Source organism: Rhinolophus sinicus, chromosome 10 (assembly GCF_057876585.1).
Source record: "Rhinolophus sinicus isolate RSI-liver-muscle chromosome 10, RSI-T2T, whole genome shotgun sequence".
Classification (NCBI taxonomy): Eukaryota; Metazoa; Chordata; class Mammalia; order Chiroptera; family Rhinolophidae; genus Rhinolophus; species Rhinolophus sinicus.
In genome coordinates this window covers 15905776-15927020 of record NC_142510.1, presented here as the reverse complement: position 1 = coordinate 15927020, position 21245 = coordinate 15905776, and the positions used below count along the sequence as shown (strand labels likewise).

The following is a 21245-nucleotide window of genomic DNA, read 5'->3' as shown; positions in this document are numbered from 1 at the left end:
AACCCTCCCAGGGCCACAAACTCGTCCTCAGGTGGGGAAGCCAAAAGAAAAGTGGCCAGTGCTGTGGGACTCCGGCTGGTGGAGGCCTGGCCTGACAGCACTCTGTCCCAGTGTGGGGCAGGTGCCTTGGGCTTACAACAGCCACCCCCCTTTCCGCAGCCTGCACTGAGGCACACGACAGCAGCCCTGGCGGCCTCACGGGGACAGGCTGACTTGTTTCCCATCCCTAGAAATACACTTGGCTGAGGCGAATTGGAGAAACACCAGAAAAAAACCTTTTACTTCACCTATTTAAACAGAGCTCACAAAAAAAGAGATAGTTTTTACATAATCTTTGAAAGTTTGAAACTGATTTGCAGATAAGCTCTTAGGCCTATGTGTGCAAAAGACATAACAAATTCCAGGGACATCACAGGCAGGCAGGCGGCTCTGGTCAGCACGTCCTCTTGTCTTCTCAAGTTACAAAGTCTCAAGGAAGAGATTTTGGTTAAAGCGGTTTGTCCTAACTGCTCTGTGGTCCAGGCAGGAGGGCACAGCCTCAGCTCCTCTGGCAAGCTGGCTGTCCTCTGGGAATTCCAAATGTGGCCAAGGTCTCCGCATGTGTGGTGTCAGACATAGGAAAGCAACTTCTCTCTCTCAGAGCAATGATGAAAGAAAATCACAGATTTTCTAAAAGCTACATGCGTTTGCTCAGCTGCAGGTGGTTTGTGGTCTCGAGGTGTGGAGGAAGGTCTGTGGAGGAAGCTGGACGCCATGCCACGCCGTGGGGCACATGAAGCCTCCCCTACCCCCAGCCGCCAGCCTGACTCCAAAGGCCAGGACAATGTCCAGCAACGACAGCAGCCTGGGCAGCCTGGATGCAGAGGAGCCCACAGGCTGCGAGGCCCAACTGGTGGGCAGGGGGGCAGTCAGTGTAGCGCTCCAGCTGCCATCTTGGGAGACCAGGCCTGAGCACCCCTAGGAGTCCAGGGCCATGTCTGAAAAAGGAAAAGCGGGGAGTGAGAGCAGAGACTGGATAGCGGGTGGGGGGAGGCAGGAGAGGTGCCCTGCACAGACTCACCACACTGTGGAAGAGGCTGAAAGCTGGAAGGGCTGCATGTGCACTCCCAGCTCCTGCAGGATGCCGTCCAGCACCGTCTGTGAGGAAGCAAGCAGAGATGAGCCGGACCCACACCACAGGGCTGGAGCCCAGACAGGTATCTGCTATCATGGGGCCGTGCGTGGGGAGGGGTTGGTCACAGGATGGGGCGGGTGGCAGTCACATCTGAGGCTGCACAGGTGGGAGTCTGGGAGGGGTGGGGTGGGGGCTGCTCACAGGCACGTCCCCCTCCCTGCCGAGTGCAGCAGAGGGCAGGGTGGGCGCTGGTACAGACTCTGGAGGAGGTGGGGGTGGGTGCAGAATCCCAGGAAGGGAAGGGCCAGCACAGACACCTTGCACCCTTGCAGGAAGAGGCTTAGGGATGGAGGAGTGAGCAAGGGGGCCAGTGGCCGTGGCCTGAGTACACATGGTCCATCCACCCCAGGGATGCAGGGCCTGGGTGCCGCCAACTGTGACACGTCGTCTGCTGCTGCTGTAACGGGGCAGCATGGCCTGGGCTTGTGGAGAACCAGACCATCTGGAAGTCGGGCGGGGGTGTCTGCAGGGTGGGTAAGGCCAGGGGCCACTGCACTGCAGGATGGGAGCTCCAGCAATGCCCCTGTAGCACAGACGCTCCATGGCTGTGGCCCTCAGAGGTCCCTGCCTGTCATCTGAGGACCTGTGAGCCGCGTCTGCCTGGCGACGGCCGGAGAGCGTGTGGAGGGCAGGCACTCACTTACGTTTCTATTCAGTGACAGGTTCCTTAGAGCCCCCGGAGAACCTGCTTCATGATGGCAACGGTGCTTCTCCAGGGGGGCCTGTGGGACAGGGAGCCTGCGTCGGGCCTGGCAGGAAGGTTCCGGGGGTTCCCCCTCCTCTGTGTGAAGACCAGACAGACACACAAGCCCAGTGAGACACCAGAGCAGCTCCTCCCACTGGTCAGCACACGGAAGTCGCTTCCCATGGGGATGTTGTCCCTCGCGAACAGGTGGTTCTGGAAGTGGGTGGACATGAGCCGGCAGGTGGCGCAGAAGGCCCGGCCTGCACGCACAGGTAGAAGGCGGTCCTGTCTCGGAGCTCGCGTCGTTGCCTGGGGCAGAGGGAGGAGTGGCCTCTCAGGGGAGGCACACGCATCCCTGCACACGCCACTTGGGATTTGTTGTGACAAGTGTCACTTGGACTCAAAGGCCACATAAACTTGAGAAGAAAAGGGACGTGTGTTAGAGAGAAATCAGCTCCTTTCTTGCCCGGTGGTGTCTTTGCACCTTACAGCTTTCAAGTAGCAGATGAGCTCTTTGTATCTAAACCACGGCACGAAGAGGAAACCCTGTCACACGCCAGGGAGGACCCTCCCCGCTGAGTGGGCACGTGGGGTCAGACAGCCTTCACCTGCAGGGCTGGGGACAGTGAGCAGGAGGAGGCCCTCCTGCAGTACCCCCCTTTCACCCCAATTGGGCACAGGCTGAAGTTCCAGAGTTCAAATAAAATCTGGGGCCACACAGGCTCTAAATTACATGGGAAATCTCTAGGTGCAAATCCAGTAATAATGTCCATGGGGAAGGCCTTTCTAAACAGGGCCCAAACCCAGAAGTGGGAAGAAAAGACAACACTCAAGAGTTCTGTGTAGGCCGGCCCGGTGGCTCAGGTGGTTGGAGCTCCGTGCTCCTAAATCCAAAGGCTGCCGGTTCGATTCCCACATGGGCCAGTGGGCTCTCACCCACAAGGTTGCCAGTTCAACTCCTCAAGTCCCGCAAGGGATGGTGGGCTCTGCCCCCTGCAACTAAGATTGAACACGGCACCTTGAGCTGAGCTGCCGCTGAGCTCCCGGATGGCTCAGTTGGTTGGAGCGCGTCCCCTCAACCACAAGGTTGCCGGTTCGACTCCCGCAAGGGACAGTGGGCTGCGCCCCCTGCAACTAACAACGGCAACTGGACCTGGAGCTGAGCTGCGCCCTCCACAACTAAGACTGAAAGGACAACTTGACTTGGAAAAAAAAAAAAGTCCTGGAAATATACACTGTTCCCCAATAAAGTCCTGTTCCCCTTCCCCAACAAAATCTTTAAAAAAAAAAAAAAAAAAAAAAAAAGAGTTCTGTGTAGAAAAATAAAAACAAGGACACGCTGGAAGAAATGATGGCTAGTAAAGGTGTAATGCGGGGTTTACTGCCTTCATCTACAAAGAGCCGCACAGTCCAGCATGATGGGTGAAACCCAGGAGAAAGCCAGCAAAGTTCCCGGATGCCAGAACCTGCCTGTGTTGGGAAGCCTGAGAGCACCCCAGGTGTGTCTGGGGGCTCAGCCGCACCATGCACGCCGGACCACAGGCGCTGCCCTGGAGGGTGCAGACTGCAGGCCTCTGAGTGGCAGAGCAGGTGAGCCCAGGGCCATGAGTTGTCAGGAGGGCTGGTCCCGGCGGGGGCCTCCAGAACACCATTACCAGAGACCAGTGCTGCCCAGGGGCTGGCAGACAGCAGGACAGAAGCTGCACCCCCTCCCTGCCAAAGCCTCGCTTTGGACGGAGTTTCAGACTTTACTGCCCATTGCTTTCCAATCGATCCACCCTGGCTCTGACGACAGTGAAAACGTCCTGGAGAAACCCCTGTTTTCCATTCTTTTTCAGATTTCCTGTAATGGTTTGGCCTTTTAAAATTGTGCTCAGCATCTGTGGTCCCAAGGCCCAATGTTCAAACTGAAAGGTGGACATACGCAACAGGGTCATGGCTATGAGGCTTCGTCTTCCGTCTCAGGGATGGCGAGTGCCCAGGTAAGCAGCGCCCAGGTGAGCAGCGCCCAGGTGAGCAGCGCCCAGGTGAGCAGCGCCCAGGTGAGCAGCACCCAGGTGAGCAGCGCCCGGGACCCCGTCCTCAGACCCACGGTTGGCTGCTGCTCCACAGGCTCAGAGAACGCAGGTAGTGGATCTACCAGAGCATCGGCCCAAAGGCAGGGGGGAAGCCCGCCTGCCCGCTCCCCTGGGAAAGGGGCTCCAAGTGAGCAGAGACTGCGGCGGGGCCTGCTTACCTGGCCAGTTGGCTGCACCATCGATCAGGTCAGCACACATGCGGAGCAGATGCACATGGGACGGCCCATCCAAGCCCCAGAGTTCCAAGGCCTCCCCGCACCAGCTTGTGAAGCTGAAGGGGTGTGGGGGAGGGGACTGACTGGAAGAAGCGGGTGAGCTTCTTGTGCAGGGCCTGGGGGAGATCTCAGTAAGTGTCTGCTGGACGTGTCACGTGCCCTGTGGGAGTGAGGGAGTGGGGCTGGGTCCTGGTGTCTAGCAGGCTACAGTGACCCATCTCCTGTGCACACTGAGAGTGAGGGGAAGATGGGACCCCAGTGAAGAAAGGGTGGGGTACCTGCCACTCAAGCAGCCAGGAGGTGCCAGGCCCCGACTCCTGCTGCCTCATGGCCCCTGGCCGGGACTCAGGACGGAGGGGCTCATCAGCAAAGAGCTCTCAACTCCAGAGGGCTGGGAAGCAACCATGCGAGTGTGCAAGGGCTGCTCCACCTCACACGCAACGTCATACGCACGCACGTGCCTCACACACGTACATACATACATGCCTCACACATATGCACGCCTCATGCATGCACACACATGCCACACATACTCACACGTGCTCTGCACGTGTGCACTCACATGTGCCTCAAATACAGGCACTCACAGGCAGTCACACATTCCCGTGTGCACTCACACACGCCTCGCATGCACTCACACTGAATACACATGCCTTGCACACGTGTATATGCATGCCTCACGTGCACACACACACACGCTTCCTGCAGCACCAGAGCACAGCACCCAGAGGCTGAAGCAAATGAATGTGTGGAAACCGAGGCACAAGCACTGGCGTTGTACAGAAGACCTGGAGGTGTCTCAAGGTCAGATGGGAAATGTGGAAAGGTCCCCTGGTTAGGACTGCAGAGGGCCACCTACCCAGGAATGTGCATTTGTCCCTTGAGGTTTGGCCTGCGGCCACAGTGCCAGCAGGAGCTGCTCTGGGCACCATCGTGGATGGATAGTACGCCTGGCAGGGCCATCTCAGGCCCTCAGACTTACCTGGCCATGAGCACAGGTACTGCCAACTAGAGAGACTGGGGGCTTCTAGCATCCCGTGAGGCCCTGCGAAAGGACAAGCACAACAGTCACCACCTTGTGGTTGTGAGCCTCCTTGGAACCTGGCCCGTGGTTGGGCCTGCAGGGGGCACAGTGCAGCCACTGCTTTCGAGGAAGGCCCCTTGTGCCGCATGATCTCCTTAAGGTGCCCAGCAGCTTGGTGGCAGATGCCTTCGGGTGCTCCTGCTCTGCCTGGCTTTCAAACGAGGACACCAGCTCAAAAACCTCCGAGTACCTAGAGTTAAAATAGTATCCAATTTCTTACATTGGGTTTAACTGAAAACCTTACGTGGACATTTACCTGGCTGCCACCTGAAGGAGGATTTACCGATAAAAAAGCAGGAGCACCACGCAGCATCCCAATTTCTGGCTGCTAAACGTCAGTCTGACCCAGGTTCTCAGTCGGGGTCAGCTGTCAGGAACGTTCAGAGCCCCTTCTTGATCCCCACCCACGAGGCCACAGTGGTACACCCAGGGGAGCCCTTCCCATGGGCCAGCAGAGTGACCACTGCTTTCTGCTCTGGGGAGTTCAGGGGCAGAGTCTGTTGCCATGGATACCCACGGGCCCTTGGTAGCCACCCACTGGTGCCCAGGCTCCTGGGGCAGCTGGTGGAGGGAACCGTTTCGAGTGTGGCCGTGACTGACACGTGCAGGTGTGTGTCCTGTGGCGTTCCCACAGAGGTAACAGGTATATGCCATGGCAGGCTCCTGCACAAACTACAGCAGACGCTCTCTTGACAGGGACAGGATGGGGCCAGCTGCCAGCACCCTGCTGGAGCCCTGGAGACACCCAGGGGCCACGCCCTGTTGCTCACTCCCACACTGCAGGTCTGCGGCAATCTCTGAGAACCCCAAGTTGAAGGTGACAGGGATGCTGGCCAGCTACTTGCCGTGCTGCTCCTTCCACTCCTGCTCTACGGGCATTGCAGTCGCACAGGGCTGGCGTCGTCCAAAGCTGGCACCGGGGGACAGAAGGAGATGAAGAGTCTTGACAGAGCCCCTGCAGACCCCGCGTGTCACAAGCTACCCTTGGAGTCTGAACTCCTGCTGCCGGGGAACTTTCCCACGATGCACATGGAAGCCACTTCACTCTTTGTGAAGAATGTTTCTTGCTGGTAAAGGTAACATCCTTATTATAAAATATCCATTTCTTGTTTTTGAGGAGATGAGAGGACAGAGGCCTTGTCAGGCCCCCAGGGAGGTGTGTGCGTGACATCTTGATCTTAATTCTGGAAAGGCCAGTACATTCCGTTCCGAAGTCTAGAGTCCCGCCCCCAGTCTGGGGTAAGTTGTTCCATCAGCCCCAGGAGACTAAGATGGCGCTGCTGTGTTGTTGCTCCTCTGGGACAGCTGCCTGTCCTTGCTGCTTGGATGCCGCCTCTCGTCTCCGAGGACATCACCAAGGCCTTTTCTGTTAGTTTTGTGTCTTTCACATTGGTCACTTTCCTCAGACATCGGATACCTGGACATCTACCCTCGTTTCATCACAAGCTGACAGGAAGCTCCAGGGACCCTAGAACCCAAGTGGTTGAATAGGGACTCTCAACTATTACAAAGGTCTCGTCCCAGAATGGACTCCCGTCCGTTACCTGCCTCCCTCCCCCACCTTGGGGTGCAGTGTGGGGCCCCCTCCACCTGCCTGGGCCCTGTCTGCCACCTTCTGGATGCAGTCTGTAGAGGACAGCTCCTTTACTGGTCAGGGTGGAGAACGTGAAGTCCCAGAGGCAGACGCTAGATTTACAGGAATCTGGATACCCCCTAACCCCCCACAATCAAGTTTCCCAGGGGATGGTCTATCTGACATGGAAGAGAATGAAGCTGACTGGAGTCCACCCAACGAGCAAACTCAGGCCTGTGGCCTCATTTGGACCGTGCCCCAGACAATGGTACCCCAGATAGGCTGGCCCCTCTCTTTGTTTAGTCCTAATGTTTGCCAGACTTATTCCTCAGGCTCACCTAAAACTAAGCTGTTATGCTCGGGACATCACCTGAACTTCATGACCACCTGGGGAGCAGCACGAAGGTGAACCCCCGTTCCTCTGAGTGCTAATCTGAACCAGGAACCACATCCCACTGGAAACAAACCAACTTCACGGGCAAGGCCCTTGCCGTGACTGCCCAGCGCAGCTACCGACCCAGGGACCTTGTGTTTGCCTTCCACACACACTCACTTTGAAAACAGCTTTGTCACAGATGTAGCAATAGCACTGGCTGCATGTGTCTGCATTCTGGCCAGTGGGAAGGGCCATCTCGCTCTTAGCCCACCTGAAACCCTCACCCCAGGTCATTTTTACAAATCTTCCTCAAGGCAGGAATTTCGACAGGATATCCCAAGGCAACAAATGCCATTGTTAAAAGTCCTCCAAAGATCCTAAGATAGATGCTGATGTTCCTTTATCTCAAAGAACTCAGAACCAAACGAAGGTTTCTGGCATTCTTTGTAATGATATTTTATGTAATGCTGTGTATCATAAAGTATTTTTAATTTAGAAAAGTCTAAAAACATGCAACCACAATGGAAACCACATTGAGAAGTCACAAATGGAGCTGGTGTGATAATATACAAGAGGCAGCTCGGTGAAGGAAGACCCTTCCACCAGGTTCCAGGCCCTTCTGGCCGTGGCAGACACACTCGAATGGGTGAGCAGGGCTGTCATATCTCTCGTGGGGCATCACACTTCTCCTGCAGAGTCACGAGTCCACACTCTTCTTCTACAAACTCCTCAGATGACCTCTCCTCGGGACTTCAGCTGGAAAGGAGACAGGGAATGTGCTGTGGCCACGTGTCTGTCAAACACGCCCTCAAGGGGTACCAAGCCATGAGAAAGCCCCAGACCTGGTGCTGGGCGCTCCTTCGCCCTGTCCAGGCTCTCTGTACTTGGCCCTGCCCCACAGCGTCCTCAGTGAGTCACTTGTAGCATTGTTTGATGAGCATGCTCTGGGTGTTTCCAGAAGGTTCCTCGCACAGCCGTCTTGCTCCTGGGATCCAGCCAGCTCTCCAGCCTGGCAGAGGTGCCTGTCAGGGGCAGCTTCTGGGTCACCTACAACTTCACATCCAGGGGGAGACCACCCTGGCTCGCACCACATACCAGAAGCCTCCACTAGCAGAATGGAGTTCCTGAAGCTTGTGTCCCCGTCTGTCTCATCATCACTGATCCAAATCAGACTCGTGGAGGACGGTGTCTTTGCCGGGCCCCACGTCGCCTACAATCAGAGCTGCAGCACCTATGGGTGTCCAGCCAAACGGCAAATGACTCATGGTGGACAACCAGGCTGGTTCACGGACCACCCTGGTGTAAACATCACGGCAGGCACCAAGGACAACCAAATGGGCAGGGGCTGAGAGACCACCTACCCCAGAGAGCACTTGATAAGGACACCGTGTCCTCAGACCCTCATCCCTTCTCAACCTCAAATCCACCAGGCACGAAACACGAGTACAAACAGCTGCGCTCTGTGCAATTTTCCCTGAGCTGGAGGATAGGAACGGGTCCCGCTCCGCCAGGGCAAGGGCGGAAGCTGCTCTGTAGTGGCCGCAGAGTGGATTATGGGACAAGCAATTATTCTCCTCCCCCTGGCCATTGTTAATATCACCTACAAACCTAAACGTCATTTGTAGCTCGAAGACTTACTGAAACAGGCCCAGCCTCTGCTCCAGCTAGGGTTATTTAGACAAAGCTGGAGACGAGTGAGGTGAAGGTCTGTGTGGCTATGTCGGCGCTGCAGAGAGGCTGGGCTGAACACTGAGCAGCCCCGGCAGCTTATGAAAGACAAACAGCTCCTCAGGAATCTGCCCAGGAAGACCCACCAGCCCACACTCCCCTCTTCTCCTCTAGCGCCTGCCATCCCGTCCTTTTTTTGGGGGGCATGGGGGTGGGGAAGGGGAACAGGACTTTTTTTTATTGGGCAACAGTGTGTACTTCCAGGACTTTTTCCAAGTCAGGTTGTTGTCCTCTCAGTCTTAGTTGTGGAGGGCACAGCTCAGCTCCAGGTCCAGTTGCTATTGTTAGTTGCAGGGGGCGCAGCCCACCATCCCTTGCGGGAGTCGAGGAGCTGAACCAGCAACCTTGTGGTTGAGAGCCCACTGGCCCATGTGGGAATCAAACAAGCAGCCTTCCGGGGCGTTAGGAGCAGGGAGCTCCAACCACCTGAGCCACCCGGGGGCCCAAGCCATCCCCGGTCCTGTCAGCCCCAGGCCCACGGTGTACACGCCCCGCCCATGGACACGCCCTCCAGCGTCGGTGTCCACTCGGACCACCGCCGGACTCTCCTGCAGCTTCCCGCCCAGGGACAACGGCTTGGCCTCGCCCCCACCTAGCGGAGCCCACCCTCCCACAGGCAGCCTTTGCCCCAAAATACGCCTGTTTTTGAATTGCCCGCCCTTCCTCGCCCACTCACTTCCGCCGTGTGACATCACTTCCGGGTCAAAGCCAAAGCGGCGCAAGTGGGCGGGACCTGCGCGTTACGTTGTGGGTGCCTCAGCCATCTTGGAGTCTGGCAGCCGCGTCAGCTGGGGCGGAAGCGTGGCTTGGGGTTTGGCTCCGCGCTGTCACGTATGATTTTTCAGAATATGCCCTTGATTCAGGTCCCTAACGTGGAATTCCTTAGACACAGCGATTTTCCAGGCTTGTGTTACATTTTGGCAAATGACCTTGGAGGGGGCCGGACACTTCCAGCAGTGGCGTTGGTGAGCGAGTCAGGCCGCCGTCTTCCGTGTAAAAAGGCAGCGTTCGAGAAAGAAGGCAGAGCCGGGCAAGGCCACGCCCACGTGTCCCGCTCGGTTCCTCCCACCCAGGTCTCCCCACCCCACGTTGCCTCTTCGGTGGCAAAGCAGTGGACACTCTTCTTCCCTCCTAAAGGGCTGTTCTAGAAACCTGAGCGCGCCACGTAATTATTGTTGACAGTCAACTTTTGGAAGGTCTGCGTCAGACACCTCAGGCCCTCGAACGTGCAAAACTCACGCTGCACCGAGGGCAGCAGTCGGCAAAGCCTGTCTTCCAACGTGCCTCAGTCCGAGGCCTTCAGGCGATCTCCCTGAGGGTCCTCCGGCTCTGGACACTGAGGAGGTGACATGTGAGGGCAGGTTTCTGGGTGCGCGGGGAGGGGCAGCTTGGAGACAATCGCCGAGTGCGGCGCAGCGAAAGAGCTGTGGTGTTTGCACCCTGTGAAGCCGGGTCTCCCTGTGACAGCACAGCTCATCTTGCTTCACCCCCACGTACCACAGTGTAGGCGGCGATCAGGTCTACAGGGGACCCTGGGCAATGTCTGGGTGCATTTCTGCTCCTCATGACCGGGGTGCTACTGGCATCCAGTGGGTGCAGCCTGGGCTGCCGCTCGACACCCACGTGCCCAGGGTGAGCCCGTTACTGTTCTGTGTGTCCTCGTCAGTCTTCCATGTCCCCTCCTGTCAGCGTGTACTCACAGTGCCTGCCTTTCCTCCTCCAGCCCCCTGCCTGGCCCTGGGTGGGGGCAGGGATGTGCATGTGGCAAAGTCCCACATTCTGGGGGTCCCTCTCTAAGGGGGGCAGATACGCCAATAGAGCACATTGTGACAAATGTGCCCCACATTATCTGGAGGACCCAGAGCAGGGCCTCGGGCCGTGGTCTGTGAGGCTGGATCTTGGAGGAGGGTCCCAGCCCTGTCAGGACAGAATCTGATGTTACAGCATCCCAAGAAGACATTTCTCGAAAACTTTCCATGGCACCCATTTAACTCAGAAAACAGAAGCCCCTCTTGTTGGCGTGGTGGATGGCGTCCTCGGTCAGCTGGTGTCCCCGGCTGCCTGGCCCTCACCTCTAGGTGGAGCCGCAGGCCCACGCCAGTGCCACCCTGGGTTCTGAATGGCAGCCAGCCCAGCCCAGGCTCTGGCCTCAAGACCCCTAAACTGTCCTACACATTTCAAGTTTCTGTTACGTGGTGACATGGGTATAAACTGTGTTAGAAATGAAAACGAAGAAATCTGTTACATTTGTACTTTTCACTTAAAACCAACAATAATAAATCCACTAGGTGTGAACATCACATTTTAACAACAAACAGCCCTGTTTTCTCATAATGAATTTAGAGGCATCATTTTACATTTGTCCGGATCTCTTAAAGGAACAGCTGCATTCTCCACTCTGATCTGTTCCAATGTTGCCTGTCGTGTGGCCCTGGGAGCACCGTATACTTTCAGGAGAATGGGAGTCTGGGGCAGCCTGTTAGCTCAGTTGGCTAGAGCGTGGTGCTCTTAACAACAAGGTTGTGGGGTTCGATCCCCACATGGGCCAATGAGCTGCACCCTCCACAACTAGATTGAAACAATTATTTGACTTGGAGCTGATGGGTCCTGGAAAAACACACCTAAATAAATAAAAGCTTTAAAAAAAAAAAAAAGAATGGGAGTGTGAAAAGGCAGTTCTCTGCAGTCCTATGAAAATCATTTCAGCTTCGGACCCAGTTACAGCCATCTCACGCCCTTTTTTGGTGTTCTGTCCACATTAGTTTGATGCTTTTTGATTCCTTTTGTTGACGACAAGGAGGGTCAGTTATACAATAAAATATTTCGTATCATTTATGGGGAGAAAAGCTTACAGCAGTTGGATTTGTAATCAGGGTCACTCTGAGCATTAAGAAGCTGCCCCCTGGAGTCTCGCTGAGGCCCAGATTATTGGGGATTCCCAGAAGACACTGTCTCGAGAAACCCCCAAAGGAATTGCAGGCGAGTGGGGCTAATGGGGGAGCTGATCCCCAAATCCTGCAGGAACTCTCGGGTGAGGGGATGCGAGGGTCTCCAATGGTCCTTTTACCTGTTGGGGTCTGTGGAGTGACTGGGCTGGTATGAGTATGGGGGAATCTTACTACTTAAAAAAAAAAGACTTACTGTTTTAGAAAAGTTTTAGGTTTACAGGAAAATGGCACAGAAAGAATCAAGTTCCCTTATACCTTCTGCTCTGCACAGCCCCCACCGCTGACCTCTGCCACACTGTGGTACATTTGTCACAATTAATGATCCGACATTGACAGTGTTTACGAACTAAGGTCAGCCCTTTATCCAGATTTCCTTAGTTCTTACCCAGTGTCCTCTTTCTGTTCCAGGACCTGTATGACGTGTGGCCTGCATGTCTCCTCTGGGCTGGGACCGTGCCTTGGCCTTGACCTCTCTGAGGCTGCTTGGTCAGCAGTTCTGTAGGATGCCCCTCAGCTGAGGTCTGTCGAATGTTTTTCTGAAGGTTGGGTGGGGAAATGGTGAGTGTTTCTTGGACCATGACCTTTCTGTAGGTCCCGCTTTCCTCCCCTGAGAGGGAGTGGGGTTGGGCGGCGGGGTGCGGGATGGGGGCATGGGGGTCCTTTCTGTCCTCCTGGAGGGGAGAGGGAAGAAGGGAACGAGCACGTGAAGGGACAGCAGCCCCAGTCTGGGGGAGCGCAGTGTCCTAGAAGCAACAACAACAAAGCAGGGCTGAGGGAAATGGGACCCAACACCCTCGAGCGCCTGGTGGGAGACCCTAGTGGGAAGATCTGGCTAGAAGCACCAGGTGAGAGTACCTGGAGAGGAACCCTGCATCCCCTCCTGCTTGGGGCCTCATCTCAGAGGGAGCAGAACCCCCGGAGAGCCCCCGTGGCCAGGCTCTTTCCAGGAAGTACACATCCTGCATCTTCCCGGCCTCTGCTGCTCAGTGCTCCAGGGTCTGGGCACCCGCGCCCACCCAGCCTGCTGTCTCCCGCTGGGCTTGCCCTTCAGGTAAGCGTGTGTTCAGGCCTCCGCCTCCCCAGAATGCTCGTTTGGCTTTTCTGGGGGGGGGCTTCACCCTGGCTGTGGGGGTTTCTCAGGCCCTTGAGGTGCTGCTTTTACCAGCTTTCCCTTTTAGGACCCAGGTGAGGGTTGAAGACCGTGATTCTGCTGGTGCAGAGGGACCAGTGGAGGGTGGCTTTGCGTACAGCACTGCTGGTCCTAGGTGACCGGCTCCTGCTGAGGGCCGGGCTGCACAGGAGCAGGCAGGAGGGGAGAGGGGAGAGCGTGCATAGGCAGGGTTGAGGTGACACTTGGCCGAGTGGGTGGGGTGGGACTGGCTGTTGGAGAAGGTGCTGGGAGACCTGAACCTTTTGGGACCCACTCCCAGGCCATCTTCTTCCCTCGCCCAGCACTTGGGTAGGAGCAGCCTGGAACCCCATGGCCATCTGGGCCTCACACCTTGCTGCTTCTGGTGCAGCTGGTTTGTGAAGCCTGTTTCCTCCCCCAGAAAGAGTGAGTTTGGTTCCACTCACCACTGACATGTCTTTAGCTGAGTGACAATGGAGGCACCTGGCTTTTAATAGACGTTCTTAATGAGCCTCTATTTCCCGTTGTCCCTCAGACACGGGCTGATGGACAGTTTTACACCCTCATCTGTGGGACCTGCAACTGAGGTGCCTTCGTGGGCCTGGCATGATGTGACCACAGCAGCTCTCGCTGCATTTGGTGAGAGCGTGTCTTGACCCTTCTTTTCTGTCAAGTCACAGTTTGTTCCAGACCCTCTGCCTTTCGTTCCCCTTCACCCCATGGCCTCCCCAGCTGAGGTTTCCTCAAGCATTTAAAGCAGAAACAGAACCAGCCCTGCCCCCCAGAAATTAAACTTTTGTGGTTCGTTTTCAGAAAAGCAAACCAAATGTTGAGTGGGGCTCAGGTGGATTGCCGACATGCGCTGCCTTTCCCATCACCCCCAGCATCCGTCTTTCCTCGCTTCACTCTTTCAGTGAAACCGTTGTTGTGTTTAGGGCGCCTGATAAAAATGATTGTGACAATAAAAAATCAAGCTCCTCTCCTAACACATCAGAGTTTCTTCCACTTGGAATAAGCTGATGGGGTGAATATATTATGGTTAAGGGCATCCGGATATGCCACCCCAAATATGTCACTTTGGCATGAGGATTATTTTGAGCTGAAGGCAATTGAGAATCAACAGATGCAGAAAGAAGCCTTTTTGGAGTTTCCCTTATTTGACTAAAAACGGCAACTTCTGGGCAATAAGGCTGCTGTCAATTTCTTCTTTTGGGCAATCTACACCCAGAGGGGAAATAGCAGAAAAAAACTTATCTTTTTGTTTTTTAAATAAAATTTACTTTTTTAAAAAAAACTTTTTTATTTATTTAAGTGTGTTTTTCCAGGACCCATCAGCTCCAAGTCAAGTAGTTGTTTTAGTCTAGTTGTGGAGGGAGCAGCTCACAGTGGCCCATGTGGGGACTGAACCGGCAACTTTGTTAAGAGCACCTCGCTCTAACCAACTGAGCTTACTGGCCACCCGGAAAAAAAACTTATCTTAAATCCCTTCTCTGGAGGAATTTTATGGCCCTGAAGGAGACGGAAAGACCACTGATACCTATGTAAGCAAACATTACCACAAACTTTCTTATGTCTCAATTGTTCTCCTAAAACCCATTTGTCTTTCCTATATTTGCTCTTCCGATAAGAACTCTTTTCTCCCTCCTCCCTTACCCCTACTAATATTATAAGCATCTAAGTGAACCCATTTACTGAGCCAGCTACTTTTGTTGGCTACCGTGTACATGTGACTAAACCTTTTCTTCTGTTAATATGTTGTTTGTCAGTTTAATCCACAGGCCCCAGTCACTGAACCTAAAAGGGTAGAGGAAAAGGTTTTACTTCCCCTATAGCCTCCTTTACCACAGAGGCTCCCTTACCTGGCCAAAAGTGGGTGTGGGGGTGACAGGATGGGGGGTGGAGGGAGTGGGGGTTGTGGCCGGGCGCTGTGACTGAGGACCTCCACACCCTGTATCTACTCCTACTCCCCTTATATGTGACATGCTTGTAAAACTTATCAGAATGAATGGAAAAATCAAGATTGCTGATGATCCCCTTGGCAGACAAATGGTGGCTTTTCCTCAGGAAAAAAAAATATTGTCATGTTGCGATGGTGAAAAAAGAGGTCCCCAGTGAAAGCCAGAGGAAGTCTGTGGAGAAGTGACAGGACACACATGTCTGTGGGGCAGATGGCTTATAATAGTCCTGGGTGGCTACAGATATTGGACACAGTTTTTAAAAAATCAGTTTTTCTTGTTTTTGGTACAGGTTGGATTCAAAATGTCCCCCATAGGATATGAAAGGGGGATTAGCCATGTGCCACCACCGCACCCAAACTTGTCATCTCCTTGGTGCTCACGGAGAACCACGAGTCCATTGGTTTCATTGCCTGGGCCATCAGGGGACACCAGGGACTCAGCCAGCTCCAGTGAGGACCCGGGAACAGCCCGAACACAAGCAGCCATGACACCTCTTCCTGGAAGCAACACCCGCCCTCTCCCTGGACGGAGGTAGGCTAACATGACTTAGAATGTTTATCATCAGAAACTTTATTTTCATGTAGCTACAGAAAAACATGGTTTATGAATTTCAGGTAGCTTCTTTGAAACCAGGCTGGAGAGATACTTTGGAATGTTAAGAGATTTAAAATGCAGTGTTTTAACACGGCTCTGTAGCATCTCGTGTGCTTAGAGTGCATCTGTTGAGAATTACATGGGCCCCGCTTTTGTGGAAATGAGTCCAAATTGCCTGTTTATCATGGGCAGAAAATTAAAGAAATCCTGAGCCTGCTGTGTAGGGAACAGACTTGGTGGCTCAACTCTGAAACGGTAGAAGGCATCTTTGGCATTTGATATTTGCCACTATTTTAAGTTTGCTGGTGACATCTGGTATTGTTCTGTATTATCTGGCTTAAGTAGATAATCCTTCCTACGAGAAAATAAAAGTATACTGGACAATAATGTCCTTTGATCAAATATCTTTAACAAGGGTGGGGTGCCGGGGAGAACATGAAAAGGCTGGGATCACCCCTCCCACCAATGTTTCCAAACATTGGCCAAAGGTCACTGCTCCTCAGTTGGCCTTGCGTCTTCCATGGGGTGGGCGGTGCTGGGGGGACCTGTGAGCCTCTCACTGAACACCAGGGTTCCCACCCATCAGGACCCTGGGAGGGGACACCCAGAACCTGTACATTCCAGGGCTCAAAAAAAGACAAGTGGAAACAACCAACAGGCAAACACCCCTATTAAAAAATGTGTCATGGACTTGAAAAGACATTTGTCAAAGAAGATAGACAGATGGCCAACAAGTACCTGAAAAGATGCTCAGTAAATGCAAATCAAAACCACTGCAAGATACCGCGTCACCCACTATGGTGATTCTAACACAAAATGCAAAGTAACAAGTGCCGGGGACGACGTGGAGAAACTGGAACCCTCGTGCATTGCTGGTGGGAATGTAAAATAGAGCAGCCACTGTGGAAAACAGTCGGGCAATTCCTCCAAAAGTTAAACATAGAATTACCATACGATCCAGCAACTCCACTTTTAGGTACATACTCAAGAGAACTGAAAACAGGGACGTGACCAGAGGCTTGTACACCCATGTTCATTTCAGCATTGTTGACACTTGCCAAAAGGTAGAAACAACCCAAGTGTCTATAGATGGGGGGCTGGATAAGCAGAATGTGGTCCATCCAGACAGTGGAATATTATTCAGCCACGGAAAGGAATGAAGCACTGATACACGCTAAAATATGGGTGGACCTGGAAAACATTATTCTAAGTGAAATAATCCAGACGCAAAGGCCCACTTATTGTAGGGTTGCACTTACATGAAACGTCCAGAACAGGCGAACTCATAGAGATGAAAGTATAATAGTGGTTCCCGGGGGCTGGGGGAGGGGAGTCGGGAGGGTCTGCTGGTGGGCACAGGGTTTCATGTTGGGGTGGCGGAAACATCTGGAACTAAATAGAGGTGGTGATTACACATCAGAGAAGAGCAAACCTCCTTGCCCGTCTTTGAGTAAGGATGGTGACGGGGTGGTGGCATGGGTGACAGTGTGTGGCTTTGGGCTGAGCTGAGGATCTGCCTCGCTCCATCCCCCTCTTTCCAGTGGGTTTTACAGGCTTAGATGGAAACTGGGGTCTCGGAGGAGACACCTCATCGTCCCCAGGCCAAGAGGAGACTGGGAGACGTAAACATGAGCATGGCTTGGCCTGGTTTTGGGGGATGTTTCCAGCCATGGCAAGGGGTGCAGAGGTCCGGAGCCACATTGCAGCCCCAGGGCTTCACACGCAGCCCTTCTCTTGCCAGGTGTGGCTGGAGTGAGTTCTGGGAGGCTTGTAGACATCTTCCCATCAGAACCCCCGGAGAATTTGAAATTTCAGTCACACTCTCTAAATTTTCGTTAAGAGCTTTCACCCGGAGAAAATGATGGATTAGATTTTATTGTTGGAAAGAAGCCAGATAAAATTAGATGGCTCTTAGTCCCCACCGCTCACCCCTCCCTCCTCTGCTCTGTTCGAAAGCCTTCACTTCTCTCTCGGTTCCCGGCAAACAGGCACCCGAGGGTGTTGATTCATTAAAATCAGTGATGTGCCAGCACCTCCTTTGAGCCTCTCTGCTTTTATTGCATGTGTGATTTTGCTTTTGCTCCAATTCTCAAGTCTAGGACAGCTTCGGGCCTTGGGCTGTGCATCGGGTACGTGTGCTTTTTCTTCTCTTCCTAAAGCGTGGTAGAATTTTACAGTTGTAAGCTGCTAGAACATTGTGACACACAACAGAAATTAATCCAGTTCCTTGGCTGTCTCTTCTTTTCTCTCCTAAGTTCTCGCTCTTCTTGGCCAACTTCACCGGCTGTCTGTTTCATCGAAACAGAATTAAGAGTTTGCCTCCCAACTAGGCACTTTTTAGCAAAGCCAGGTTCTGATAAGCAGCTAGCTCCTGTTCCCCTGCGTGGATGGTGAATTTTAAAAGCAGCTGTTATTTCTTACCACATCAGTGCAAGAAAGGAAAGATTACTAGTCTGCACAAAAATGGGCTTAGATCCGACAGAGAAGCAGATAGGTCATCGTTTGGAAGCCATCAGGGGAGACCGCTAGGCAGTCATTGGTTACAGAGGGTGTGAGAGACGCTGATGTCTGCCTGACACGCGCGAGGGCCAGTGGCTTTAAATTAAATTCCACGGGGAATTCAGCAGAGACTTTGAGCAAATTTCAGACAGCCTCGCTCCCCCCCACCCGATGTTGCAACATCTTAAATTAATCGTGTTTAAAGATGGGCGTTACAGAAGCAGGAGAAGCCCGTCTGCAGCAAAGGAGATTTTTGTGCTGCATTCAGACAGCGGGTAACGCCTTCTCCCGGCAGGTCGAGCATACACGTTCTCTCTGAGCTTAGAGGAATGTGCGGTCAGACGACCTGGTCATAAACGAGCTGACTTTCCCAGGGATGGAAACCTTCTAGAATCTCTCTGAGCCTTTTTCTTCCTGCGGTGTGTCTTGGCAGTCACTGCAGACACACAGACACCCACCGGGAGGGCGTTCCTTCCAACCCCTCCCTGAATTTTAATGTCGTCCCAAAGGGTGTCCCTTGGCAGCCGAAGGAAAGTTTTAATGGACAGTTTTATTGGTCTCTTGATGCCGTTGCCCAAATACCTTGGAAATTTTGGAGACTAGGGGACACTAGTAAAACTCCAGAGGTGGAGGGGCCAGGACCAAGGAACTTGGCAAGTGACCTGTGGTCTGCTTGTCTGCCCCTCGGGCTCTGGACCCGACCTTGGAGCCGGTCCAGTCATGACGGCCGTTCTGACAGTCATTCTGTCAACCTCTTGTCATCACCTGCGAGGCCAGTGGCGGCCACGGGCTGTTTGGTTTGGTTGTTGGTTGACTTGCCATCCATTTACTCTCCCCTGTGCCAGGCATGTTAGGAGGAGCCGGGTACACAGCAGTGAGCAGAGACCGGCCGCCTCGCGGAGCCAAGCTGCCCACAAGGTACCAGCGGCCACACATGGCCACTGAGCCCCAGAAATGCGGCAGGCCAGGCCCAAGGCATTCTGAGCGCTAAATGCACATCTGATGAGAAGACGGCACAAATCATGATGACGGTGAATGAATAACTTGTATATTTCTCACAAGGTGAAACGGTAATGTTTTAGATATGTCAGTTTAAATGAAATGTATTAATATAAATTTCAGGTTTCTTTTTACTTTTTGAATGTGTGTGGCAACTAGAAAACTTAAAATTAAATCTGTAGCTCACGTGATATTCCTTTGGATGAGCCCACTTTCTCAGAGCACACAAGCACGCTCACACACACGCAATGACCACACGTAAACACATGGACATGTATGTGCATGCACATGTGAATGTAACAATGCACGCACGTGATCACATGCAGGTATGCACACGGGTACACATGTGGATATACATACACATGCACATATGGACATGCACACATGTGAGCACACACATGAACACATGGATATGTACACATGTGAGTGCACATGTGAGCACACATGGATATGCAAACATACACATGAGCACACACGGATATGCACACACGTGAGCTCACGCAGGTGCAGCCTTGGGCTGACCCTGCGCCCAGGGCCTCCTGCACCCGAGCCCTTCCTTCTCCTCTAAGTGCCTTCGTAGGCCCCTCAGTCAGGACAGGCTGGTTTCCAGCTCATGCCCAGGTGGTGAAGGCCTTGCCGCTCCGGAAGGGGCAGGGGAGGGACAGACTGGCAGCCTCACAGGGCAATCGACCTGTCCCCTGTCCTGGTTGTCTGAGTCAGTCATGTGTCCCGAGAATCGTGCCTACAGAGCAGTAAATGTGTGCAGGAACCGCCGCTCACCTTCCCCGGTGGAAGCCTCCGTCCTTGGACCCTGACAGCAGAAGGGATCTGACAGCAGCCGCTCTCACTTGCTCCGCTGCCACTTTTCCATGATTCAAAACCAATGGATTTTTACCAGGTTTTTTTTAAAATTGAGATGAAATGCACATAATATAACATTAACCATTTTAAATTCCACAATCCAGTGGCATTTAGCGCGTTTACAACGTTGTGCAACCGCCACCACCATCTAATTCCAGAATATTTTCGTCATCCCCAACAGAAACTACATATCCACTAATATTACTCCCTATTTCCCCGCCCCCAGCCCCCAGCCCTCAGAAACTACTATCCACTTTCTGTCTCTGGATTTCCCTGTGCTGGACACTTCACATAAATGGAGTCTCACACCGCGGGGCCTTGTGTGTCTGGCTTCTCTCACTCAGCATCGTGTTTTCAGGGTTCATCCATGTGGTGTGTGGCAGTGCTTCACTTTTTTTTTTTCCTAATTCCCATCCCCCCCTTTGGCACCAGCTTCTTCTCTATATCTATGGGTCTGTTTCCATTTTGTTTTTTTAGATTCCACATGTAAGTGAAACCATACAGTATTTGTCTTTCTCTGTCAGACCTATTTCACTTAGCTTAGTGTCCTCTAGGTCCATCCATGTTGCAAATGGCAAGATTTCATTTGTTTTTATTGCTGAATCATATTCTTGTGTGTGTGTGTGTGTGTGTGTATCACATCTTCGTTATCCCTTCATTTATTGATGGCCATCTAGGTTGCTTCCGTATCTTGGCTGTTACTAGAGATGCTGCAATGAACATACGGGCGCATAGATCTTTTTGAATTAGTGTTTTTGTTTTCTTTGGATAAATACCCAGAAGTGGAATTGCTGGATCCTATGGAAGCTCTAATTTGAATTTTTTGAGGAACCTCCATACTGCTTTCCACAGTGGCTAGTGTGGAAACTAGTGGTTGAAACTAGTGGTTTTCAATCCCACCGACAGTGCATGAGGGCTCCCTTTTCTCCACATCCGCACCAGCCCTTGTTTGTTGATCTATTGATGATGGCCATTCTGACAGGTGTGAGGTGGTATCTCCATGTGGTTTTAATTTACATTTCTCTGATGATTAGTGATGTTTGCTTGTCTGTTGGCCATTTGTGTCCTCTTGGGAGAAATGTTTCTTCAGGTCCTCTGCCCATTTTTTTTTTTTTTTTTTACTACGGCTATATATATATATATATATATATATATATATATATATATATATATATATTAATTTATTGGGGTGACAATTGTTAGTAAAATTACATAGATTTCACATGTGCAATTCTGTATTACATCATCTATAAATCCCATTGTGTGTTTACCACCCAGAGTCGGTTCTCCTTACATCACCATATATTTCATCCATTTAAAAAAAAATATTTTTATTGGGGAAGG

The 21245-nt window shown here is 52.8% G+C and overlaps 2 long non-coding RNA genes and 1 other non-coding gene across 11 annotated transcripts; 2 read left to right on the top strand and 1 right to left on the bottom strand.

Moving 5' to 3' along the window:
- Positions 1-253: 253 nt before the first annotated feature.
- Positions 254-1956, bottom strand: LOC148756860 (uncharacterized). Its single transcript, XR_016022629.1, has 3 exons — positions 1819-1956; positions 1061-1137; positions 254-977 (listed from the first exon to the last, which is right to left on the bottom strand). It is a non-coding gene; the product is annotated as an uncharacterized LOC148756860 (long non-coding RNA).
- A 7355-nt stretch (positions 1957-9311) lies between these two features.
- On the top strand, positions 9312-21026 carry LOC109460634 (uncharacterized). 9 transcript variants are annotated; one of them, XR_016022623.1, is made up of 8 exons: positions 9312-10257; positions 10416-10545; positions 12270-12419; positions 12763-12912; positions 13526-13629; positions 14316-14531; positions 15238-15479; positions 18887-21026. It is a non-coding gene; the product is annotated as an uncharacterized LOC109460634 (long non-coding RNA). The 9 variants fall into 9 exon arrangements; XR_016022620.1 differs by lacking the exon at positions 10416-10545 and having other exon boundaries at positions 9315-10257; positions 18887-19072; positions 19807-21026; XR_016022624.1 differs by lacking the exon at positions 10416-10545 and having other exon boundaries at positions 9314-10264.
- Positions 11387-11461, top strand: TRNAK-CUU (transfer RNA lysine (anticodon CUU)). The gene has a single exon. It is a non-coding gene; the product is annotated as a tRNA-Lys (tRNA).
- Positions 21027-21245: the final 219 nt, after the last annotated feature.